General features: G+C 48.9%; 4 non-coding genes and 1 pseudogene across 4 annotated transcripts; 3 read left to right on the top strand and 2 right to left on the bottom strand.

Moving 5' to 3' along the window:
• Nucleotides 1-9,349: 9,349 nt before the first annotated feature.
• TRNAC-GCA lies at nucleotides 9,350-9,421 on the top strand. Its single transcript has one exon. It is a non-coding gene; the product is annotated as a tRNA-Cys (tRNA).
• Nucleotides 9,422-10,860: 1,439 nt separating this feature from the next.
• TRNAC-GCA lies at nucleotides 10,861-10,932 on the top strand. Its single transcript has one exon. It is a non-coding gene; the product is annotated as a tRNA-Cys (tRNA).
• A 3,915-nt stretch (nucleotides 10,933-14,847) lies between these two features.
• On the top strand, nucleotides 14,848-15,022 carry LOC123952432 (annotated as a pseudogene).
• Nucleotides 15,023-19,095: 4,073 nt separating this feature from the next.
• TRNAC-GCA lies at nucleotides 19,096-19,167 on the bottom strand. The gene has a single exon. It is a non-coding gene; the product is annotated as a tRNA-Cys (tRNA).
• Nucleotides 19,168-20,775: 1,608 nt separating this feature from the next.
• On the bottom strand, nucleotides 20,776-20,847 carry TRNAC-GCA. Its single transcript has one exon. It is a non-coding gene; the product is annotated as a tRNA-Cys (tRNA).
• Nucleotides 20,848-21,507: the final 660 nt, after the last annotated feature.

The following is a 21,507-nucleotide window of genomic DNA, read 5'->3' as shown; positions in this document are numbered from 1 at the left end:
GTCTGGGTTAGAGAGGACCTTCGGTTATGCGTGCTTCGGGCTCGGATTTGACTTCGTCTGTCCCTAGCCTATGTGACAAGAACTGTCAAGACGAGGTTTTCCCTCCTTTCCGAAGGTGTCATCTCCTGGTAGAAAATAGCTCTGAAATGGTTTTGGGTCCATTCGTGAGTGCCAGATCTGTGACAGCGATTATAGGACTGGAGGTTGTTCATCCTTAATCTGTGCAGACCAGATCCTCGTCCTCCAGGCTACGCCTTGCGCTGAGCGGAGGCCAGACTCCGAGATGCAACAATGGCACCGTGAGAGAAGGACGGAAGGGACAAGTGTCTGATGATTTCGTAGCTAGCACGTGTTGAACATTTTGCAAAGCACTTTCTGGAGGAGGTATTGGGGGGAGCCTCAGTCGCACAGAATTGGGCTAATCAGTCTTTGGTTCACAACACAGTCTGATTGTCGGTCCTCAGCCTTTGTGTTTGTTTTAGTAATAATAACGTGTGCCAAAGCCAGTAATACACGCCGAGTGCTTTTCCACGCCTTTAGTTCACTTCATCCTCACAACTACCCCCCAAACATGCAGGATTCGAATAGCAGGAGAGGTATCGAGTCAACTTCTAGTAAAGTCGCATTTCCAGGAAGGTTTCCAATATACCTCAGGTGTCTCCGGGGAGGCACTCCTGAATTTCTTATTTTATTACTTCTAGTAATATGCGATAAATTTTCCGTGCCCTGGGGCAGGATATTTTTTGAACTATTTCCTTGTTCTGACTACTCGTAGGTGCTGGCTTTCAACTTCCTCTGGCTCCATTTCCTGGCAGCTAGGACTGGCCTAGTGTGGAGGCCACTCTGGGGTTGGTAAACAAGGCACCTGGGTCACAGGGCGCTACTAGGCAGGTCAGGAGGTCACATGCCAGTAAATGTCGGGGTGGAGGGCCTTAGAGACACCAAAGCCAGAACAACAGACCCTTACCTCTGAGTCCTGAGTAATGGGGGCGGGTTTGCTCTAGAACGCTCCACAGCTGACATAGCATTCCCAGAGTACATTGGTCCCTTGGGAAGTTTTCTGGACCATTCACTTCCTCACTTCTGGGCTGTGTTCCCAGATGAAGGAAAAAAGTTTGGCTCAGTGATTGGCTAAGCCAGTATCTATTATGTGGTAGAGCTGTGATTCAAATCCATCACACTCTGTCCAGTCGTGATGCGAACGCTTTGTTACTCATCTTCCATTGCGCCGGGTCTTGATTCAGGATTCCTCCCCTGGGGGCTCTGTGGTGTCCAGCGACCACTGCCAGCCAGGGTCTGTTTGGGGGTCTGACCAGAGAGGTCTTCTGGCATCCAGAACAAGTTTCCCCCATTTTAAAGGACCCTGTAGTGGGAATGGCTCTGGTACCTCTCTCATGGCAGCAGCAAGGGGGAGGCCCCCAAGGTACAAGAACTTGGTGAGCCGGAGGGGGCTTACTTGGCTTCAGCAGGGTCCTCAGACTCATGGTGGAGGGAGCGCCATGTCTGCTAAAACTTGACCTCTTGGCTCTTTTTTTTTTTTTTTTTTAATAAAGATTTATTTATTTATTTTAGAGAGAAAGAGCTTGGAGGTTGGTGGGGCAGAGGGAGAGGGAGAGAGAATTCCAAGCAGACTCCGCGCTGAACGCGGAGCCTGATGTGGGGCTGGATCTCACAACCCTGAGATCACGACCTGAGCCAAAACCGAGAGTCAGACACTTATCTGACTGCACCACCCAGGCGCCCCCTGGGCCTCTTGGCTCTTAATGCCAGTCACCAGTTGACTTCAAAGGGCTTGACGAATCTCAGAAGAGAAGTGTGACACAGCGGAGAGGGCTTTGGGGCAGAGGGCGTCCGGCTTGGCCGGGAGGGTTATGGTCGTGCTTGCCGCTCCAGAGTGACCTCGGAGGGTGAGGCCTGGCTCGGGTTGGGGAAATCATAGAAACTGCATGGGAACCTGGGAGAGGGGATGAGAACCCGGGAGTGCTGACCCTGAATCCTTCTAGCCGCTGGTCCCTGCTCTCATCTGAAGTGGGTGTGCTGGAGATGAGGTTGTGTTTGCCTGGTGGTCTGGCCAGCAATGCCCTCTGGTTTGGGGACGGGGAGAGGAGACGAGCTGGTTTTACCATTCTCTGAAATGGCCGTGACTCTTGCTGGTGGGGAACTTACACTTCCACATGTCCCCGACTACAGAAGATGCAGCCGTGTGACTCTGATCAGGAGTGGGGCAGCCTGGGAGACCGGCAGAAAGAGCTCCGCAAGCATGTGAAAGGGCACCGTGAGACTCTGGTCTCCCCAGGTAAGAGGCTGCTCCTGGGGGCTTCCGGGCCCAGAGTCCTTGGCTTTACTCCTTTATTGAACCAAATGAGCCTCTTGGATTTAAAGCACTTTGAGGTCCTTTGATCAGCTGTCTTCAAGCAGGTAGAAGGTATCCTTAATTCCCGTGTTTGGGTTTAATGACATGACATGAAATGCAGGGAGGTGAAATGACTTGTCCAAGGTCTCATGGAGTCTGGGACTCCGTGGCCGCTCCTCACTGTGCTGCCCTTCCTATGGCACCAGGGGAAGCTCTTGCACGCACATTTTCACCTGCCAGCCTGTCTATCCCCGGGGAGCTGCGGCCTTCCCTGATATTTGCACTTCTAGGACTCACTGAACTGTACTCCGCACACTCTGAGTTCTCCAGAAATGGCTGAATGAAGGCTGTATTGGAGGCGTCTTCTTAAGGGCGCCCCCTTTCCCTCCCTCACAGACCATGCTACCACTGAGCCCGAGCTCCAGACCCCAGTGGAGATGGGCAGCAGAGCAAGCGGCAGAGCAGCGTGACAGGTCCCAGAGCCTGTCCCCTCGAGAAAAGTGCAGGCCCCGCCTTCCCCCTTCACCTGGTGAGGGCGTTCTGGGGTCAGGGGTCCCTCCATTTGGAGAAACGGGGGGTGCAGTGAGGGGCCGTTAGGGCCAGACCCAGCGTGCCGGCGCCCCGGGAATGCCCGGGCTACACCCCCGCACTGCCTGGCCCTTTGGAAAGTTAGATGATCGGCGAACAGCAGTTGCTCAGTTGTCTGTCTCTCCCCGATGGTAGCAGTGTCTTCAACAGGCAGTTTTCAGAGCCTTTTTTTCTCTTTTTTTTAAGGCCAGGAACCCTTTATTTGAAAGACAGCTGGAAACCTATAGCCCAGGGCAGAGCACGACCACTCTGGAGCAGGGGACACGTTCTCTCAGGACATAGGTTCTGCCGAGACGCCTGTTCCTTGCTTTCTAGACTCAGACGTTTTGTTTGGGGAGAAAGGGTTACTTTTGAAGCAAGTTCTCTGAGTGCGTGAACGCAGTCACGTTGACCTCAGAGCTGAAAGGAGGCGGGTGCTGACCCGGGCGCTGAGTGACGGACGGAGGCCAGGCCTCGTGTAGGGGCCCCGGGCAGCAGGCTGAGGCGGCGAGTGTTAGGGCCGGTGGCAGCCCAGCTCTCGTGCTGTGACTGCTTGAGAGGCAGGAGCCCGGGCAGGCTTTGCGGGGTGTCTGTGGTCCCCAGGCCGGGCCCTCGCGGCCAGGGTGGCGGGACTGGGCTGTCCGTTGGCCAACCTGCCCACAGGCCCAGCTCAGCTCTGCTCCCGAGCTGGGGTTTGCTCCCGAGTCGGGCTCAGGCGGGCTGTGGGAGGCAGGGGAGTGAGGTCCTCAGGGGACGTGGGGTCTGTCCTGTGGCCTGAGACATCCCTGCTTTGTTCACAGTTACTTTCTTGCCTTCCACCCTCTCTGTGAACTTTTCCAGACTCCGCAGGAGAGAGCTCTGGCTCCTCCCTCCCCGCCCGGGACAGGCTTGACTCCGGGAGCTGTTTCTACGCCCTCTGCTGCAAACACAGAGGCCTCAGTGACTGCTTTATTTACTGGCTGCTTCCAAGGGCAGGCCTCTCCTCCTAGGCTCCCGGGGCAAGTGTAGATGCGGGTTCTCCTTCAGTAGGCCTGGGGGGGTCTGGGCTTCAATCTGGGTGTCTCCCTGGTGTTCCTCAGGGGACCCTGGGCAGGTCCACGTTTGAGAGGCAAGGTTGGCAATCTCTCTGGAGGTGTTTGCATTTGGACTCTGCAAATGTATTCTTACAAGGGTACATTCCCCCCACGAAATGTGAAAGGTGCCAATGAAGCTAAAGGGCTCTCTGTTGGCCACCCTCCTGACCCCAGCCCCTCCCGAGGAACTCCACCTTGTCTCTGTGGCATGTGACATTTCAGGCTCCTCTCATGCATTTTCATACACGTGGTTGCTGGGAAAATACAGGGTTGCGAAGACAGAATGTCGTAGTGAACGTATCACCCGGCAGCTTGTTGTCTTCCTTTAACAGTATGCCTTAAGAACCTTCAGGAAAAGTTTGGCACATTTTAAATCTACTTCCCTCTCCGGGAGCTGGGCTGGTTGCAGGATAGGAACTTGGTGTCCAGGACCCGGATTCATTGTGGAGCCAGCCTGGTGTGTAGGAACCGGGCACAGGGGACTGGCTGGCCGTCTCCCAAGCATGACTGTGTTACAGGTGCCTCCGGGCACTGCAGAAAGGGACACGCCGAGCCCTCATCATCCTAGGGACAGAATCTGGCCCACTGCTGCACAATGTGGGTAGCCATTAGATACTCTAGCCTGGAATGTTCTCCGTTCATTCATTGATTTAACAAGAATTGTGCCTACCCTGATGGCTGAGGCAGGAAGGAGGAGCAGTGATCATTCCCCATTTTTAACAGCGCTCTCAGAGATTGGTGCCTCTAGGGAGGTTACTTAGCCCTTGAAGGACATTGACTCACACTCTCCGTGTCATGGAGGACATGTGATTGATTGCCAGAACTGGGATGGAGAAACACAAAACGAATAATGAACCAGTAGCTCCAACGAGATAGTGGTGAGTGCTTGCTCTGCCCTGACAGGCTCTCCGTGTCACAGACCCCAGGCTCCTTCCAGCTTGTTGCTCTACCCGTCTCAGGATGGGGCCCTGTTGCCATGATGCCGTGGTTCTGGATGGCGCACTACCATCCGTAGTCGAGGGAGGCAGGGAGGGGCGCGGTGCTCTTTCCTTTTAAGGACAGCACGTGTCTTTACTTCTTATTTAATTAACACATATTTAGTGCCTATCATGTACTTTATCAGTATTGACCCACCGGAGCCTCATTACAACCTTTTGTTTACTCATGTTATAGATCAAGAGACCAAGGCACAGAGTGGCTGAATAAATTATCCCCTTTCATGCAGTGTAGGAGGCAGAGTCTCTCACACCCCGTGGAGGAGAACCAGCCACACAACTACACCTGCTTGCAGGGGAGGCCTGGAAACATGGTCCTATTTAGGTGACCACGTGCTCAGCAAAAAACACCCCAAATGTTCTATGACTTGAAGGCGATCCGTGGTGTTGGGGACAGCCTGACAGCCTCTGTCCTAGCTCACAGCCTGTTACCTGTGGGCCGAGCTCTCCCGGCTTTCCTGACAACCTGCCCAGGACTCTTTCCACTGAGACACCTGTCTCTGTCCTCAGAAATCCCTAGAACAGGCGCACCTGGGGGATAGCCACGGGCTGGGTTCCAAACCACTGCAGTAAAGCTGATATTGCCATAAAGCAGGTCCAAGGAATGTTTCGGTTTCCCAACGCATGGACGATCCGCGCACCCGCTGTTGCAGTCTGTGAACTGTGGAACAGCACTGTGTCCAAAACAACAACGTGCATGCTTTCACTGAAAAAGACTTTATTGCTAAAACATGGGACCCACCCTCTGAGCTCTCAGCGGGTCGTACTTTCTGCGGGTGGAGGGTCTCGGCGGCGCTGCCGACTGCTGACCCGTCAGGGTGCTGGGTGTTGGAGGCCGCGCGGCCCTGCGGCTTGTCACACTGATGGCTCTTCTGTCCCGAACGGTGGCTCGGCGGCCGCGTAGCAACGCCTGATGGCATTTAACCCACAGAACTGCCTTCAGAACTGGAGTCGGTCCCCTTGAGCCCTGCCGCTGCTTCCTCCGCAGCTCCGTCATGTTCTGATCCCTCCGTCATCGCTCCCACCATCGGCTCAGGAAACCCCTCGCTCTGCTCCTCCCGAGGAAGCACCTCCACGTGCGGTCCTGTCTGACCCTGAGCTTGCGGCAGCTGCGTCCCCTTCTTGGGCTCCGCTCCTGCTTCTGGTCTCTTGCTGTTTCCACCCCAAGTGCAGGGACTTCCTCTGTGGACGTCCTGAACTTTCAATTTGTAAAAAAACAGAATCTGGGAAGCACAATAAAGCAAAGTGCAATAAAATGAGATGTGCCTGTACAGAAAATAAAAATTATGATGAATATAGGCTTTCCCAGAGTCTGGAGCTTCTAGCAGCCTTGGTCCCCACTGTCCTAGCCCACTGGGACCCCGTGAGAACAGCCAAGGAAGCCAAGCACAGTGGCAGAGCATGGCATCTGTGTCGGGCAGGATGGTGAAAGGAGGCAGGAAAGAGCTGAACTGTCGGGGGCAAGGGAAGGAGAAGGACGGAGGGATGTGGTGGAGGGGAGGGGTAGAGATTACCAGGATGATGGGGAACTTCAGAGTTCAGACTTCCAGAGTGGGGCAGTTTCTAGTGATAACCAGGTCCCAGCTGTGTCCTCTGGCCAAACAGGAGCCAAGGTCAAAGCACTGAGGGACCAGGGTTGGGAGAGGCTCATGGACATGGATGCAGAGATCACCAGGCACAACCAGAGCGTGGAGGAAGCATCCTGGAGGCCGCCACCGCTGCTGCTCGGAGGCTAGGAGGCAGGTTCATGAGAGCGGAGCTCCCTGTTTAAAGAGGAGCTATGAACAGACAGCGGGATGGCAGGAAGGGAAACCCCAGGTGGGGCTCATGTCCTGTGCAGATTGACAAGGAGCTTGACAGGCTGCTTAGAGCACTCCCAAGAGGCTCAGGAAGATGGGGGTGGGGGCGGAGGGCTGGATCACAGAACCACCACTGACTCCCGGTGCTTGGAGGAGTCCGTGATACACTCTTCAGTTTCGCCGGACGGACGAGAAGACGAGTAGTCCCGGAGCAGCGAACATCCCTGCTAGATGTGAAAGCAAATGATGTCTGCTGGTGCTGCTGGGAGCGAGCGGGGGAGGGGTGGGTGCCGCCCACGGGGGGGGGGGGGGCTGGGGGGCTGCAGAGCTTTGGGAAGGGAGCGGAAGGCGGGACAGGGATGAAAACACTGTGTGTCCGAGCCAGAATCGCCCACCCCTCAGCCTCTAGTCCTTTAAAATCCTGCCAGAGCTCCAGGCAACCTCAGACCTGCTTTCTGTGTTCACAGACCAGGTTTCATTTTCTAGAATTTTCTATAAATGGAATCAGAGCGTACGAACTCCACCCCTCCTTTCTTTGCTTGTTTGGTTTGGGTCTGGCTTCTTTTACTCGAGATAATTATTTGAGATCTATCCCTATGTTTCCATGTATTAATAGTTCCTTCGTTTTTGTCCATGAGACTTATTCTGTCGTGGGCCTTTTCACCTGTTGGTAAACGTTTGAGATGTTCTCAGCGTTTGGCTTTTGGAATAAAGTTGCTGCGGACACTTGCGCACCTGTGCCTGGCTGTGTGCCTTCATTCCGCTCAGGGAAGTCCTTGGCGGTGTAGTGTCCGGGTCCTATGCAAGGGGTACGCCTCACCCTTTAAGGACCTGCTGAACTCTTCTCCGGGGTGGCCACACCGTTTCACGCCGGCCTCGCAGCGAATGAATGTTCCAGCTGCCCCTATCCTCGCCGATGCTGGTCACGGGCAGTCTTTCTGGTTTTAATGTTTATTTCCCTCATCGCTACCGATGTTGAGGTTATTTTTGTGGGCTTATTAACATCATATGTTTTCTTTTTTTTTTTTAAAGATTTTATTTATTTATTTGACAGACACAGATCGCAAGTAGGCAGAGAGGCAGGCAGAGAGAGAGAGAGAGGAGGAAGCAGGCTCCCCGCTGAGCAGAGAGCCCTATGTGGGGCTCGATCCCAGGACCCTGGGACCATGACCTGAGCCGAAGGCAGCGGCTTAATCCACTGAGGCAGGCGCCCCTAACAGTGTCTTTCAAAGAGCACGGGTTTTTAATTTAATTAAAATTAATTCAAAGAGCACGGGTTCTTAATTAAAGTCCGGTTTATCAAGTGAGCTTTCAGTGTCACATTTAAGAAATGTTTGCCTCCCTCAAGTCACGCCACCGGCTCTCCGTCTCAGGAAGGAACCGATTTTCTTTGATGGCTGGCAGTATGACATGTCAGTAAAAACTTCATGAAATTTTCTATGTAAAAGCCCCAATATTTCTGGTTTTCAGTACGACGGTGTCGAAGTTGCCCCCTCTTCCCCAACATGACGCAGCAGGAGCGGCGCCTTTGAACATTGTGTGTAACAAACGGATCGGGGAGCCTCTGTCCCCGCTGCTGCCGTGACCCGTTCTGCCAGAAGTCACTTCATCACGGTGACGACAGCACAGCCCTGCGCTGCCTAGAGCCCACATTTCTTGCTTTCCTGAGAAATTTAACGTTTTGGCTATTTTCACTTATGGTTTCTTTCTTAGTGACCACAGGTCGCGAGAACGGTGTCGGAGAACTGTCCCTTCCCAGCGCCGGGCCCAGCAGTTCTGCCTGTCCCACACACTGTCCCCTACAGTCTTCTCTCTGGGTCTCCCTTCCTGGCCATCTCCCAAGGGGCCAAGCCCAACGAGATGCTTCTCTCCCCTGCGTCCCTGCCCTGCCGACCCCAGGGCACACACCCTTGGTGGCTTCAGCCCCTTCGGCCTGTTTGCAAACGCAGCTGCTCAAACAAGTCTCACCCGGAGCTGCCTGCCTCTGCTGTGGCGTCCTGGAAGCCACCGTTCTCCATGCCCCGGGCCCGCAAGCAAGCTGTCCCAGGGTCCCGCCGTCCTCAATGGTCTTCTCCTTGAGCAGAAATCTGGAACTGGTCCACCTGATTCCCGCCCAGTATTTAGCAGGTTAAGTGGCCGAGCGTAGGGTGGGCAGGGGACAGAGGAGGTCCTCTGCGCCTCGGGGTGTGGTGTCAGGACCGGGTTCTTGTCCCAGGGCTGCTCCTGCATCCGTGCAGAGCAGTGCAGGGAGCGAGGAGAGGACCAAGGGTCTGCCCGGATGCGCAAGCCCGTGACTGCCCAGCACAGCAAAGACGAGGGGGGGGGGCAGAGGTAAGTGAGCCAGAGGGGAAGGAAGAGGAAATGAAAGGAGAAGGAAGGACAAGCCTGGCACCGAGAAACTGGTTAGTAGGCGTTTGTATGTGGACGAATGCGTGAGTGATGACAAGGAGAGCCGGGCTGTCACGGGGCAGGCTGCCTTCCTCCAGGAACTTGTCTGTAGCAGCCCAGGAACAAGGCAACTGCACAGTTCAAGAGGTGCAATTAAGATGCAAAGGCAGGCCTGGGGGTATAGCTCAGGGGTAGAGCATTTGACTGCAGATCAAGAGGTCCCCGGTTCAAATCCGGGTGCCCCCTTGCAAAAGTCCCTTTTGGCTGTGAAGTGGTAAACGAGAAGGAGGCAAGTCATTCTGAAGCCATCTGTGCCTGGATTCTCTTCTGTCCTCATCTCTAGGATCGGACAGCAGCGGCGGTGGTTGTGAGGGCTCCTTGAGGTCACAGCTAGTCTTGCCAGTGTCACAGGCTTCCCCCAGCAACAGTGTCTGGGAGCACCCTCATTGCATTAGCAGGAATCCACACTTCCGAAATGTTTCCTGGCGTGATGAGCACACCTTCCCTTTTGATCTTAGTCCCACTGACCTCGAGACACTTTTTTTTTTTTTTTAAGGTTTTGTTTATTTATTTGACAGAGATCACAAGTAGGCAGAGAGGCAGGCAGAGAGAGAGGAAGGGAAGCAGGTTCCCCACTCGGCAGAGAGCCCGATGCGGGGCTCGATCCCAGGACCCTGAGACCATGACCTGAGCCGAAGGCAGAGGCTTTAACCCACTGAGCCACCCAGGCGCCCCTTGAGACACACTTTTTTTTTTTTAAATTTTTTTTTTTTTTAAGATTTTATTTATTTTGACAGAGAGAGATCAGAAGTGGGCAGAGAGGCAGGCAGAGAGAGAGAGGAAGGGAAGCAGGCTCTCCGACAAGCAGAGAGCCCAATGCGGGGCCCGATCCCAGGACCCTGAGATCATGACCTGAGCCGAAGGCAGAGGCTTAACCCACTGAGCCACCCAGGCGCCCCGAGACACACTTTTTTAAAAACACTTTGTTTTGTTTTGTTTTTATTCCTTCCATGGTCTTAGTCCTCCTTGCCCTTCCCAACTCCTTCAATTTAGCAGGGTCCTCCTTGCTGTCTCCTCCAGAAAGCACCCCCTGACTTCCTAGCTGCCTATAGCCTTTTACTCCCTGTTCTCACAGCTCTCTGCTTGGATTTTTGGCACTCGGGGGAAGTACTTCGGTTCGTGGGTTTGTCTCCTGCTTGGACTAAGACTCTTTGAGGAAAAGTGATAAAGCTTTAGTAGTCTGTGTCTTCAGCATGCATGACAGAGCCTGGCACCTGTCGGGCTCCAAGAGTGTTTGTTGAGTGAATGAAGGAAGGAAACAAGGAGCACCCTCCCGAGGCGTGGAGAGCGGAGAAGGCTGTCCCTGCACTGAGCGTGAGGTTCCCTGAGGACCCAGAAACAACCACTCTTTTTCTGATGACTGTGTGCCAGCCTAGGGAGAGAGACTACTATAGACTCGAATGATCTTTCTGGGTGTAAAGTTGAGGTCATTGCTACAGCCTGAGGACGAGAGCAGGAGAGAGGAGGACTAGTTAAGGCTGAGAGGGGAAGAAAGAGAGTGGACTACAGTGGAGGAGACTTGCCACTTCCTGGGACACGCAGAAAAAAACCAGCAAAGTATGGACACAGAGATCCTGAGTGCAGTGCACGGGTGAAAAGGTGATAATGAGAAGCCATCAACAGGTGGGGGGATAGCTCAGGGGTAGAGCATTTGACTGCAGATCAAGAGGTCCCTGGTTCAAATCCAGGTGCCCCCTTTCTTACTTTCTAAATGATTGAAGCAGCTGCTGGCATTTCTGCCTCTTTCCCCCCACATATAACTTAATTAATGCTCTTTGTCTTGGGATAAACATTTAGGCTCTGCGCCAGGACTGGCTCCAAGAATCTTTCCTAGAGCATCACCCAGACAATAGCTACTGGGGTCACATTTCAGTGAAGGGACTGATGAAGTTGGCTCCATCCACTCCTACCTACCTGGAGACTCTTGCCCTTCATGGTGTGTGGGGAGACCTCCTTTCTCTCAGTGTCTCGTTTTCTCAACCTTGTTATAATCTCCAGAGAGAAGGTTATCTCTTGTGAAGAAAAAGAGAGAGAGAAAGCCACTTGTGAAGTGTGGATATGCACGTACCTCCTTCCCAGAAGTGACTGTAAGAGTTAGAGAGCATATCAAAAACAGAGCCCCTGTCCTCTCCCTGGGAATCTGTCGGAGGGCAGACTTAGACCACTTGATTCTCCCCTCTCCTTCTTTTCTCTCTTACCACTCTTTCTTTTTTCTTTTTTTCTTTCTGGAAGATTTTATTTATTTATTTGACACACAGAGAGAGATCACAAGTAGGCAGAGAGTCAGGCAGAGAGAAGGGGGAGCAGGCTCCCCGCTGAGCAGAGAGCCCGATGTGGGGCTCGATCCCAGGACCCTGAGATCATGATCTGAGCCGAAGGCAGAGGCTTTAACCCACTGAGCCACCCAGGCGCTCCCCATTCTTTCTTTTTTAACCTGCATCTGTATTTCCTTGGTGAGAATGCCGAGGAGTAGGCTCTAATTTATATAATAATTATTAAAAATGTAGTTAAAAGGTTTAAAACACATATAATGGTATCAAGAATCCCGCAGAGGAATTTCCATGTTCCTTAATGAAGAGGTAATTTGAACCAATCTTTCCTATGCTGACAAATAAAAAAGCTGGGAAAGTATTACAAACATCTCAGCAAAAGCCTCAAAGAGCTAACTAGTTAAAACGAAGTACAAGATGGAGATTCAGAACAAATGGGAAACAGGATAAAGCTCCGCAGGAGAGGCTGCTTTGGCCCTGGCCCTGGTTTTCCGTCCAAGAGAGGCTAAGTGAATTTCTGGAAGTCTCTCAGGACCAGGAGGATAGAAGTCAGAGTTCTGGGCCCACCTAGAGTAGGGACACAGGTAAAACCATCTCTGGCTTTGGGCTGGGACCCTAAGGAGGAAAGGCGAACTGAACCAAAACAGTTCTTGCAAGAATTTGTCGCTGGTCTTTGTGACATCGGGATGGCCCAGAAACTCAAGCCTTGAAATTATATTAAGGTATCCTGACTGCTAGAGCCCCTCAGATCTCTGGGAAAACACAAATGAAGGATATTAACATCTCCACCTGGCTTCAAATTCGTTCTCCAAATACATTTTCGAATACAGTGTTCAGTATGTAGTCAAGAATAGCTACGTACACAAGGAGGCAAAAATCGTCAATGAAAATCAATAGAAACCACAGACCACAGAACTAAACACAGGGAAGGGACTTTTTTTTATATTAGAACATCCAGAAACACACTGTAAAAAAAAATAATAATAATAAAATAAAAAAGCTTGCACCTTTCAAGAAGGTAAGAGACAGGCTTGAAAATTTCAGTAGGAAAATGGAAAGCATAAGAAGTAACTAAGAAGATATGAAAACAACATAAGTGTGTATCTAAAAATTAATAACTAAAATTAAAATTTCAATGAGTATGTCCATGTTATAGTCAGTGAATGGTTTCAACCAAAGAGAAAATTGGTGAATTAGAACACTGGGATGAAACACATCCATTATAAAGCATGCAAGCAAAAATATGGCAAACACAGAATAGAGAGTAACAAATTTAGAGGATACAACGAGGAGGTCTAATGTACATTTAAATGGACTCCGTGAAGAGAAAATGAGAGAATGAAGTAGAGGCAATATTTGAGGAGACAAAGGCCAGGACTGTTTTGCAACTTAGGAAAGACATCAATGCCGACATTCAAGAACCCCAGTGAATCTCAAGCATAGGAAACAAAATTAAATCCATACCTAGAGTTACTGTAGTAAAATTGCAGGAAATCGCAGACAAGAAACTCAAAAGCATAGTGAAAAGAAAACACATTATTTTCAATGAGTTCCAATGAAATTGACAACTGAGTTCTCTAGAGTGACAATGAAAACCAGAAGGCAGTGGGATTATAGCTACTGAAATACTGTTAACATAAAATTCCGAACTCAGGTAAAAAATCCTTCAGGAGTGAAGGTGAAATAAAGACAATTTCAGACTAATAAAAACTGAAATAACTCATCCAGCGCATGCGGGCATGCAAAGAAATTTTAAAAGGTATATTCTAAGCAGCAGGGAAATGACTTGGATGGAAGGACAGGTGTCGTAAGGAAGACAGAGGCAAAGAAATAGTAAACATATGAATAAATCAAAGTGAACATTGACTGTAAAAAAGTAACAATAATGAGGTGAACACAACTTATGGGATAATGTAGAAGATAAAAAGTGCATATACGTTGGGAGGAAAGAAAGTTCAGTTAAAAGTATTATTTAAAAAAAAAACTTGTAAACAACAACAAAAATTTTTTTTAAGTTTTCTAAGATGCTTGTATTACCTGTGCAGAGGGTAAAGCCATTGGTGAGCCACAGACTCTGAGAAGTAACTAGGCACATGGAGTTTCTAGCATAATCACTAAAAAGAGAAGAAAGAGCGTTTATATTTTTCAAACCAGCAGGGGAAAATAATAGCGTTAGAAAAATCTCAAACAAAAAAAAAAAATGAAGAAAGAGAGAAAAACGTAAAGTATAAGTACTGTAATCAGCACAAGCACCGTAAATTGAAAGCATAAAATGAGGTGCACTTGACCACAAATACGTCAGCAGTTACGTCACAAGTACATAAAGCAAGTGCCCCAGGTTGAAAGACAGAGAGTATCACACTGGGGTCAAAACAACCCAATACAGCCAACCGGATTCTATTTACAAAAGGCATCATCTAAAATTTGGGATACGGAAAGATTGAAAAGTAAAAGGATGAAAAAATATCGGACTGACAGAACATTAACAAAAAGAAAGCGGGTGTATCTTACTATCAGACGAAATAGTCTTTTTTTTTTTTTAAAGATTTTATTTATTTATTTGACAGGGAGAGACACAGGGGGAGAGGGAACGCAAGCAGAGGGAGTGAGAGAGGGAGAAGCAGGCTTCCCATCGAGCAGGGAGCCCGATGTGGGGATCGATTCCAGGACCCTGAGATCATGCCCTGAGCTGAAGGCAGACACTTAACGACTGGACCACCCAGGGGCCCCCAGACAAAATATTTCTTTAAATAATGAAATATTACTAGAGATAAAAGATAAATTATTAATAACCAAAGGCTGAATTTAACAGGAAGATGTAAGAATTCCCGATTTTTATGCTTCTAGTAATAAAGCTTCAAAATATGTAAGGCAAAAACTTGACAGAATAACCAAGAGAGGGGCGCCTGGGTGGCTCAGTGGGTTAAGCCTCTGCCTTTGGCTCAGGTCATGATCCCAGGGTTCTGGGATCGAGTCCCACATCTCCCTCTGCTCAGGAGGTAGCCTGCTTCCTCCTCTCTCTCTCTGCCTACTTGTGATCTCTCTCTATCAAATAAATAAATAAAATCTTAAATAAAATCTTCGAAAAAAAGAAAGAAAGAAAGAAAAGAATAGCCAAGAGAAATAAACATGTCTAGAATTAGAGTGGAAAAATGTTACATACCTTTCTCATTAATTAACAGAAAAGTGTCATGAATAATTTACAGTTTTTAGTTTCTTTCCTCCCTTGCTTTATTGAGGTATAATTGACAAATAGAATTGTAATATAAACTGTACAACGTAATGATGTGATTTACATATACATTGTGAAATCATTACAAAATCAAGTCAATTAACACACCCACACTTACCAGGCAGAAAAGATACCATGATCATGAAGGTGGTTTTTCTGGGGTGAGGCTCATCCATTGCCTTCTGAATGTGCTGGCCCCCGTAACTTCCCCAAATGTGGAAGAAACTCAACTGCATAATTTATGGTAGTGGGGGACTGAAAAAAAAGTGAATGCACACACCCATCACCCCACATGATTACCTGTATGCATGTGTGTGTGTGTGTGAATGCTTAAGATCTACTCTTTTAGCAACTTCCAAGTTTACAATACAGTCTTATTAACTGTAATGTAATGCCCATTCTGCACATGAGCTTTCTAGAACATATTCATCTTATAACTGAGTTTCTACCCTTTGATCAACATCCCTCCCTCATTTCTTCTACCGCTCAGGCCCGGGCAATCACCTATCCACTCTCTGTTTCTGGGTTTGACTTTTAAAAAAATTCCACATATAAGTGTTACCGTACAGTATTTACATTTGGGGGGGGGGGTCTGGCTTATTTTGCTTAATACCATGCCCTCTGGTTTCATCCATGTAGTTACCGATGGCAGGATTTCCTTCTTTCTAATGGCTGAATAATATTCCACTGTGTGTGTGTGTGTGTGTAACATTTTCTTCTTTTTTTTTTTTTTATTTCTTTGACAGAGAGAAATCACAAGAGAGGCAGGCAGAGAGAGAGGAAGGGAAGCAGGCTCTCCGCTGAGCAGAGAGCCCGATACGGGACTCGATCCCAGGACCCTGAGATCATGACCTGAGCTGAAGGCGGCGGCTTAACCCACTGAGCCACCCAGGCGCCCCTGTGTAACATTTTCTTTATCCATTCATCCGTTGATGGACATTGAATCAGCACTTAGAGAAATACTTGTGGCTTTGAGCACTATGCTGGGAAAGAATAGAAATGAACTAAGAATCCATCTCAAGAAGTTAGAAAAACTGGATAAAAGAACATATGAGAGATGAAAGGAAAGAGCAGAAATTAACGAAATAGAAAACAAACACAAGGGCACCTAGGGTGCCTCAGTTGGTTGAGTGACCGCCTTCGGCTCAGGTCATGATCTCGGAGTCCCAGGGGCAAGTCCTGCATCCAGCTCCCAGCTCCACAGGGAGTCCGCTTCTCCCTCTGACCTCAGCTCTCATTCTCTCTCTCACGTTCTCTCTCAGATGAATAAATAAAATCTAAAAAAAAATTAGAAAGCAGACAAATAATGACTTTTAAAAATACACAAAATAGACAGGATTAACAAAGCCAAAAGTTGGTTTTTGAAGAGAAAAGATTTATTAACCTCTGGTGAAACTGATAAGAAAATAACAGAAACAAATAAACCTATATCAGAAATTAAAAAGAAAAACTGCAGATTCTTTAGACTTTAAAGAATACTTAACATTATGAAAATATACAAGAAATATACAAAAATATACAAAAAATTTTAAAATCTAACATGAAAAAAGAACTTACTATGTGGCAGGCGTGATTTTATGTACTTTAAATGTCTTAATTTATTCAATTTTCCTAACATCTCCACAAATGAGGCACTAACGCTGTGCTCATTTCTATCATCGTGCCCATTTTATATATGGCAAAACTGAGGCTAAGGGAGTTAATAAATTTCACCAAGTCCACTCAGAACCTAGGATTTGAACCCATGTATTATGTCTTAGGAGTCCAAAGACTTTGCTACTATCTATGCTGAAACTGAGCAAGAACTTAAAAAAATACAACTTAAAGCTGACACAAGAAAAAAAATAGAAAAGCTGAATTGTCCTCTAAGTGTGGTTTTTTTAAGATTTTATTTATTTCTTTGACAGGTAAAGATCACAAGTAGGCAGAGAGGCAGGCAGAGAGAGAAGCAAGATCCCCACTGAGCAGAGAGACCCATGCAGGGCTCGATCCCAGGACCCTGGGATTATGACCTGAGCCAAAGGCAGAGGTTTTAACCCACTGAGCCACCCAGGCACCCAGTCCTCTAAGTTTTAAGTAGTTGTTTTAGTCAAACTGTCATTTGAAACTTTTTCACAAAAAAATTCAGACAAGATCGTTTTACTGGTGAGTTTTGTCTCATACTTAAATAAGCAATAACTATTTTTACATAAAAATCTAAGAATAGAAAAGAAATAGACATTCTATAACTCCTTTTGTGAGACTAGCACAATCTTTTTTTTTTTTTTTTGAAGATTTTATTTATTTATTTGACAGAGAGAGATCACAAGTAGGCAGAGAGGCAGGCAGAGAGAGAAGAAGGGAAGCAGGCTCCCTGCTGAGCAGAGAGCCTGATGCTGGGCTCGATCCCAGGACCCTGGGATCATGCCCTGAGTCAAAGGCAGAGGCTTTAACCCACTGAGCCACCCAGGCACCCCTCATATGATTCTTAACAGATGCAAAAGGGGGTTTTGATAAAATTTCACATCAATCCATGACAATTTTTTTTTTACAAACTAGAAATTGAAGAAAAATTCTTTAATTTGATAAAGACTGCTTAGAAAAAGTATAGTTCATGATATATACTTAACGGCAAAATGTTGAGAGCTTTCATTTGAAATCAGAATGAGTCAAGATATCTACTGTCAATACCCTTATTCGGATTACACTGGAGGTTCTCGTCAGTACCACAAGGTAAGGAAAATGTCTGTAAGGACTGGAACATCGGAAATAAAACTTGCAAACTACTTAGCTTATATGAGCATATACATTGGAAATCAAAACGAATCCACAAAGGAATTATTAGAGTTAATGAGTGTTTAGCAAGACTGTCAGCATTTACCCTGCACTCTTTTATCCCCTTTTGCCTGGCAAAATCACAACTTTTGAAACGATACACTAGAAATTTCTGCTTTCAAATCTTAAAATTCTAATGTTAATCAATATTTTTATCTTCCTCGCAAATTACATAAGGATTTTAACTCCTATCACTCTGTTCCTTAGATGTTATTGTTAACCAGTATTTTTATTTTAGTTGTATCTTTAAAAAAAACTTTATAAATTAGACATTAATATTGTGTTACATGGTAAATGATTGTTTAGATTTATTTACATATCTTATAATTTCTTTGTTCAACATTCCTTCTTGTGTCTCAAACCTCCCATCCTGGGAGGTTTTCTTTTCTTTAAAGTATATATTTAGGGGCGCCTATATATATATTTATATATATATATATACACACACACACACATATATATACACACACACATATATATACACATATATAAATATATTCTCTAAAGTATATATTTAGGGTTAAGCCGCTGCCTTCGGCTCAGGTCATGTCTCAGGGTCCTGGGATCGAGCCCTGCATTGGACTCGGCTCAGCGGAGAGCCTGCTCCCCCCGCCCCCGCTTGTCTTTCTGCCTTACTCGTGATCTCTGTCTGTCAAATAAATAAATAAAATTTTAAAAAATAAATAAAGTATATATTTAAAATTTGCTTTAGTGAGAGTCTGTTGGCAATAAATTCTTTCAGCTTTTGTCTGTTTTTTTTTTTTTTAAAGATTTGATTTATCTGTTTGACAGACGGAGATCACAAGTAGGCAGAGAGGCAGGCAGAGAGAGAGGAAGGGAAGCAGGCTCCTTACTGAGCAGAGAGCCCAAAGCAGGGCTCGATCCCAGAACCCTGAGATCATGACCTGAGCTGAAGGCAGAGGCTTAACCCACTGAGCCACCAGGCACCCTGAGCTTTTGTCTGCTCTTGAAGTTTGGCTGGGAATAGAATTCAGAGCCAACTGTGATTTCCTCGCAACATATGAAATGTGTTATAGCACTGCTTTCTGGCTTCCTTTGCAAGGGTTGGTAAGTCATACAGCAATTGCAATATTGTCCTTTTTTTTTTTAAGAATTTATTTATTTATTTGAGAGAGAGAGCACAAGAAGGGGAGGGTTAGAGGGAGAAGCAGACTCCCCGCTGAGCAGAGAGCCTGATACAGGACTCGATCCCAGGACTCCGGGATCACGAACTGAGCAGAAGGCAGTCACCAACCAACTGAGCCACCCAGGCACCTGAAATACGGTCCTCTTATAGATGATCTCGGATTTGCTTCTGGCTACCTTCAAGGACAGACCCTCAGCCAGGGGACCAAGTACACACTGGCGTGTGCAGGACCAGGTGAGGGGAGGTCAGCGGAGGGGACAAACACATCACCAGAGCAGAGCTGCCTGCTTGGGTGTGATCTCTGCTTCTTCACCCTTTGCAGGAAAGCCCAGAAACCAGATTCAGCAAGAGGAGAGGAAACTGCCACTTCTTTAGCATCACTGTTTGCTAAAATGCTAGGGGGCACCCAGATTTGAACCGGGGACCTCTTGATCTGCAGTCAAATGCTCTACCCCTGAGCTATACCCCCTGCTCTGCCAGGGAGATCCAGTTAATATCCTTTCCCGGTGCAGCCACACCCAGCGCTCCCGCCGGAGGCGCCCCTGCAGCGTGGTCTGCTGAGCTGCGGGACCTGCTTTAACTGCCAACTCCTGTCCCTGCTTAGAAGCAGCAGCCGCGGGTTGCTTTCTCCCCCGGCTCTGCAGCTTCTCCCTCTGCAGATCCTGGGCGGGCAGCAACTTGGGAAGCCTTCCCCGACAGCTGGAAGGATCTACCCTAACATCTGTATTGAGGTTCGTGCGCTGCGCGCCTGACAACAGAGACTGGGAAGGCCCAGTGGCTGGCTAAGCCTGCACCACTGGAAAGGTAGAAGACACGCGGGCTGGCGAAGGGTCAGAGCTCCCCGCACGACGCTACACCCCCGGATGCCGCGGAGCCCTGTGTCCTGGCCTCAGATCTCCACCTGGTCAGCCCTTACACTGCTGGCTGGGACGAGCCACCCGAGGAAATGACTGTCCCTAGGCTCCAAGTGCCCCTTTCTGTGCTCTGCCCTGCCGTGCTGGGACTCTGTAAACCACACTCATCCTCTGCCAGGTGGCTTCCTGGTTGGTCCCCTGCAGGGCTCTCGGAGGGAGGCGGGAAGGTCAGAGCCGGCCAGAGCCCCTGTTGTGCCTGCTGTGGCTCCTGCCGGCGTCACGAAGCAGCAGCAGTCGGTCCCAGGAGCAGCCGTGACTGCCGCCTGCGGTCTGGTGCTCACAGGACCCGCCTCGCCACAGCTCTTCGGGGACACCAGGGCCTCCTTAGGGATCTGAGGCCGGGATCCACAGAGAAACTCCCCAAGCCCGTGAGCCTTCCCAAGTTCTCCTCCTCTGTTTGCTTCCCGGGCCCCAGAGCGGGGGACGTTCCTTCCAGGCACTACCTCCGTGACCCTCAGTCTCTCCTTGTCGTCCTTCAGTTCTCTAGTGCCGGTCGTTAGGGGTTGGATCTCCAGAAAGATCTGCTGAAATCTCGGTACCACAGGATGCGACCTTACTTGGATGGGGTCATGGGAGAGACAGTTAGCTCTGACGAGGTCACGGTGGAGAGGGGTGGGGCACAGTAGGACGGGGTCCTGGCAGGAAGAGGAGAGACACAGATGCGACAACAACCATGGGCAGACGGAGTGGCCACCGGACGTGAGAAGCTAGAAGGATGCAGGGAGGAGTCTCTGCCCACACCTTGATTTCCCACCCTGCCCCCCCCACCCCCCGCCCCGAGCGCTGGGCTGGTAAATTTCTGTTGTTTGAAGCAGTCAGCTTTGTTACAGCGGCTTTAGGAAACTGATACACTCGTTAACAATTATTTAAATTAAATTCTCCGTCAAAATGACAGAGGTAACTTTTGCCTCCAGACTAGACCCTGGATGATACTGAAATTGGGACCACGGCGGCTCTGGGGAAGCACACCCTCGAGGAGGACATTCAGGATGGATTTGGCCTTGACCTTAGTCTTCGGTGTGGCGCTGAGTCTCTGGAATGACCTTAGGGGTGCTGGGCCACAGACTCAACCCATCCTCATCCTGTTTGGGGAACTAGAGGACAGTGTCTATACCACTCAATTCTGTCATTTCAGGCGAAGGAGGAAAAAACCAGGCCCTCAAAGGGGGCACCTGGACTTGAACCAGGGACCTCTTGATCTGCAGTCAAATGCTCTACCACTGAGCTATACCCCCTTCTATTGGAGATGGTGTATAATTAATAAACTTAGACTTCCACACACGGGCTGCTCATTCAGGCTCCGTACAGAACTGCTGGGTCTGGGCAACTCTACACACACCCTCTCGTGCCATAACTATCCTCCTTTTCCAAAAAGGCACCATCCCTTCTCGGCTTCAGCTTGGAAGATCCCTGAACTTTCCATCTGAGACCACGAAGTCTGTACCTGCCTTGCTTTCCAAAGGCAGAAAGTGAACCCCAGGGGTAAGGCGCCACTCACTGAACAATGTCTAGAACGTTCATTGCCAGCTTTCAATGTTATCCTACGCACATTTACATTTTGATAGAAGAGAATGGATCCTTTCTAGCTCGTGATTTGGGGGCTGCGTCAGCCTGGTGTCAGGATGGTGCCTTGAGTGTTGGGGACAGATGTGGAGCGTGTGCTGGTTTCGGGTGGAAACAGACTGGCCCCGGGGGGTGGGGGGTGGCGGGGGGTGTGGGTGTTTCTTCAGCACGCCGGGTCTGCAGCTTAGCTCTGGCCGTTGTTCTAGAAGGCCAGTCTGGAGACGCCTTTCCCCCTCCTCTTCCCTGGTGAGACAGATATTTGCAATAAACATTTGAGGCTCCATCTGGCTTCCGTTGCTGGACCCGAGGGCTCTGACTGCCACAGCGGGCTT

This window comes from Meles meles, chromosome 10 (genome assembly GCF_922984935.1).
Source record: "Meles meles chromosome 10, mMelMel3.1 paternal haplotype, whole genome shotgun sequence".
NCBI lineage: Eukaryota > Metazoa > Chordata > Mammalia > Carnivora > Mustelidae > Meles > Meles meles.
The sequence above is the reverse complement of the archived record's forward strand: the minus strand, read 5'-3'. Positions and strand labels throughout refer to the sequence as shown.